The following is a 4,882-nucleotide window of genomic DNA, read 5'->3' on the forward strand; positions in this document are numbered from 1 at the left end:
TCTTATAATGCATAAAACGATAAACATCACATGCAAGCAATATACGTGACATGATATGGCCATTATCATCTTGTGCTTTTGAACTCCATCTCCAAAGCACCGGCATGATCTCCACCATCACCGGCATGACACCATGATCTCCATCATCGTGTCGTCACATGGTTGTCTTTCCAGCTATTGCTTGTACAACTATTGCTAACGCATAGCGACAAAGTAAAACAATTACATGGCGTTTAATGATTGACACACAGGTCATACAATAAATTAAAGACAACCCTATGACTCGTGCCGGTTGCCGTACTCATCGACATGCAAGTCGTGAACCTATTACTCCCTCCATCACAGTTTGTTGGGCGCATCTCGCGTATCTCTGGGCCCAAGGTGCGGTGTGATTGGCAAGAAATAAGGAGGCGCTGGAGATGCGAAATTGAAGGAGATGCACCTAATGAATCGCTAAACCAACGCTTTGTAACCTCCCCGTCCAGTAAAAGAAGGAGCCGATCGCATGCATTGGTGGAGACGGTTTAGAGCGAGTTTTAGCGAGTTTCCTTCTTCCTCCCGCGCCTTCCTTTCTCCCCGCGCACTTTCCTTCCTCCCGCGCCTTCCTTTCTCCCCGCGCACTTTCCTTTCTCCCCCGCATAGTTTCCTTTTTGGCGATCAAAATCTCCCGCCGATCTCCGCTGCCAAATCTAAAACGAAATTTTCGGAGTTGAAATAGCTCCCGCCAATGTTCCCGCTGGTGTTCCGCTCTACAAGTAGCTGCGGTGAAGGAGGGACACGAACAGACAGCGCTCATCTTCTCTCCTCTCTCCAATGGCGCCGCCGCAGCAAGGTGCAGCAGATCGCCGACCTCCTCCTCTTGGCCTCCGTGGGCTTTCTAGGGTCGCTTTCCAGCCCAGAGCACCGCCGCCCGGAGGACTTCCTCCTCTTGGTCTCACCGGACGCGTGGGTGTTCCTTCCTTCTCCATCGGCACGGCTGGTTTCGATCATCTTCCTCCTCCGACTACTTTGCCTCGACGGTGCGTCGGCCTCGCACGCCCATCTCGCCCTCCGGCACCTAACGAGGCCGGTTCCTCGAACTGGAGTGCCTCCGTCGGCGAGGCCGGTACAGGCAGCGGAGGGATCGGCAGTTCTACGTTCGTGGGGTTTAACCTCATCAATGGCAGCGGCGCGATCTCGTTTGGTGGTGGCGGCGGGATATCGTTTGGCGGCGGCGGCAGCAAGTCCCTGGGCTTCACGTTCAGTACCGGCGCCAGTGGCAATCGTAGCAGAGAAGGATCCTCCCATGGTGGAAGCACAGAAGGTAAACCCTAAACCCTCTAGTCTCGTAGATCATGCAATTTTTGTGGTTTGCCCTTCAATCAAGATCATGCTTCTGGTTTGGTAGTTATATGTGTTCTCTTGTCACGTGTGCATGATCCAAGGAACTGGCTTCGGTCTAGAACTCAACATGATGAACGGAGAGAACACAACAGGTTCGGCCTTGTAATCATAGACAGTAATTTTCATGTACATTATCAACTAAAATCTCATGGTTAATATGCTTCCTTTTCTGTTACTACAAGGTATTGGTGGAAATGAGGGTACCATTGGCTACCGAGGTACTGGATACAACCCAAATTTTTCCCATGCCGACGAATACCCTCCTAGTCAAGAGGCTGTTCAAACCCAAACACAACCTATCGATTTGAGTAAGCACATTTAGAACATATTTGTCTTTCACTAATATTCCATATTTTTTGTTTGTCTAATTGTTTCTCCAATGCATCCAGATGTTTTGTCGAACAAGGAGACAAGAAGACAGTACAATACCGATGACAAGCGTCACATATATGCTGAGATCATTGCCCGTAATGGTACGAGTAAAAGGTTGAAGCATGGAGTTTCTAAAGCTGTTGCAGTAGCTTGTATTTGTCCTAGGAGGATAGTGCAAAGGGTATGGCAGGAGGCTAAAAAAAGGCGGCGGCATTACTGGGGTCAAAAACAATCGGAAGCTCAAATCAGGAAGGAAGAAGATTAATTCCAACATAGATGCATTGGAGGCCATCCCACCTGGAGAGAGAACAACATTAGAACAAGTTGTTGGACATATGAACATGTCAACTTCCACTGTTTGGCGGAGGTGAGCGTTATGCATTGATATATGTCAATTTTCTACATGTCAAATGTGTATGTCATTGATATATTGGTTGTTATATTTTCTTGTAGGTTGAAGATGAAGGAAATTAGACGAATAACGAGTGAATTGAAGCCTGCCTTGACTGATGAAAATCAAAGGGCTCGTGTGGAGTATGCTCTTAAGCATCTTGAGCCATGTAGCCTAACGTCCTAAGCGGTATCAAACCCACATTTAGGGCTGATATGGATGTGGTTCATATAGATGAGAAATGGTTTTATCGCACGCGGAAGACCCAGAACATGTATTTGAGCCATAGAGAGAATGCACCACACCGGGAATGTAAACATAAAAACCACATTCAAAAAATTATGTTCTTGTCCGCAATGGCTACACCAAGGTATGATGCTCAAGGCAATTGTGTTTTTGATGGCAAGATTGGGGTTTGGGCTTACACAAAGTGGGTGCAAGCAAAAAAGCAGAGTCAAAACAGGTCCGCACTTGTTCTTGTTACTACTCCTACTTTTTGCTAAATTTTTATGTGCACATTATTTACTTTATTTCTATATCCATAGGTTGAGAGGGACATGGGAGCTGAAGCCTTGCCATACAGTGGACAGGGAGAAAAGTCGGGAATACTTAGTGAAATACGTACTGCCGGCTATAAAGGAAAAGTGGCCTGAGAGCGATAGATGGAACACCATCTAGGTACAGCAGGACAATGCTAGGACTCATATAAAACCAGATGATCCACTTTTTTTGTAGGAAGCTGCTAGGGGTGATTGGGATATTAGGATGGTATACCAACCACCTAATTCTCCTGACACAAACATATTAGATTTTGGTTGGTTTGCCTCAATTCAAGCCATGTTCCATAGAAAGATGCCCAAGACCCTAGCTGAGATTGTCCAAAAGGTCTTGCAATGTTCCATTTGAGTATTTATATGTTATTTGTGATACATAGCTACTTGCTTATGTACTGATTTGAGTTTTCTTGCTGTTATGTGTCATAGGTTAATCAATCCCTAGCTGAGTACCCCCATCAAAAGCTCAATAGGATCTGGTTGAGTCATCAAGCGTGCATGAGAGAGATCATCAAGCACAAGGGGTCTATCCACTACGCGGTTCCTCACTTGAAGAAAAAAGCATTAGAGAGAAAAGGACTTATCCCGATTCGTTTGACGATTGATCGAGAATTTGTTGAGCAGGCAATTGAGTTCTTGAACTCAACATGATTTGTACTACCTCATGTGATGGTGCTACTGTTGGAGTATTAGTTTCATTAACCTTACTCCCTTGTGTGTTTGGTTTTTGAGGGTGCGTTTGAGTGGTGTGTAGTGGACTGTTTTGAACTGAAAAATATAACATAACATTACACCGTAGGGTTTATCATCGAACCATTTTCATATAACATTACATGACAAGATCATATTAAACATAAGATCATATAAAACCATATTCATACTCACTTTCTTACATAAGATCATATGGCAATACTCCCTCCATCACTTCCTTACATAAGATCATGTAATGTTATAAACTTGAAGCATATAAAACCATTACAACTCACTTTATTTTCATCATCCCGTGAATCTAAACTTGACTATCCGGCACATTATGCGCTTTCTTTTCATCCTCGAGATAGATAGATGGGTTGCGACAGCACCTTATGCATACCCCATCTTTGTTTATCGCCACCGTAGTCGCACAATCTTTGCACCAAAAATTGTCACAGAGGCAAGGATTTCCACATGACTCGCAAGAACGCAAATCTTTTGGTACCAGGAGCCTACATCCTAAGGAAAGGAATATGGAAGCCTCACCGCAGATGCCACACTTGAGGCACAAAGCCGGATGAATGCACACCTCACAAGTTGAGGTCGGGTTGGAGTAGGTTTTGCGGACCACCTCTTGCTCTTGCACCGGCCCTCCGACCTCTTGCTCTTGCACCACCTCCTTCATGACATGAACGTCGAGCACGCCTAGCACCTCCTCCACGGCAGGATCCTCGAGAGCACCTAGCACCTCCTCCATGGCAGGAACGTCGACCATGCCTAGCCCCTCCTCCACGGCATGAACCTCCACCACGCCTTGCATCTCCTCCATGGCAGGAACCTCCAGCACGCCTAGGCCATCCTTGGAGTTCATTGTTTCAAGTTTGTGTGCCACATGGACTCCAACGTATGGGGTTTTATAGTACCCTGCTGTCTACACTTGTGAATGCAAACACAAAATGAAAAAGGAGCCGAAGAAGAGAGAGGGAGAGGAGGCCTCGCATGCACTCATGTTCACACTTGCATGCACTCATGTTCACACTTGCATGCGGGAGGCCATGCGGAGCAAATAAAGAAACCGATTCCCACTTGCACTCATGTTCACACTTGCATGTGCTGCACAAACCATTCATGTTCACACTTGCATGCGGTTGAGGAAGAGAAATCGGAAGCAGCCTAATGCGCCCCAATTAATAGGATAGTTAAGGAGTTGCGCCCTATTTCCGTGGGATTGTGAAAAAATCTTGTTTTCAAGATGCGCCCAACAAACTGTGATGGAGGGAGTAAAAAACATGGTCATCTCATACATCAACAGATATCACATCACATTTTGGCCCACATCACAAGATGCCCCAAAACAAGTTAGACGTCATGTACTTTGTTGTTGCAATTTTTACGTGGATGCTAGGGCAAACTATAAGAACTGTTCTTATCTACGCAAAACCACATAGTGATATTCAAGTTGCCTTTTAACCTTCTACAAGAACTGCCT

The 4,882-nt window shown here is 45.7% G+C and overlaps 1 pseudogene; it reads left to right on the plus strand.

Annotated features, from left to right (window-relative positions):
• The first annotated feature begins 813 nt into the window (after positions 1-813).
• Positions 814-3,305, plus strand: LOC141040869 (uncharacterized; annotated as a pseudogene).
• The last annotated feature ends 1,577 nt before the right edge of the window (positions 3,306-4,882 follow it).

The sequence above is a fragment of the Aegilops tauschii genome, chromosome 2 (assembly GCF_002575655.3).
Source record: "Aegilops tauschii subsp. strangulata cultivar AL8/78 chromosome 2, Aet v6.0, whole genome shotgun sequence".
NCBI classification, from domain to species: domain Eukaryota; kingdom Viridiplantae; phylum Streptophyta; class Magnoliopsida; order Poales; family Poaceae; genus Aegilops; species Aegilops tauschii.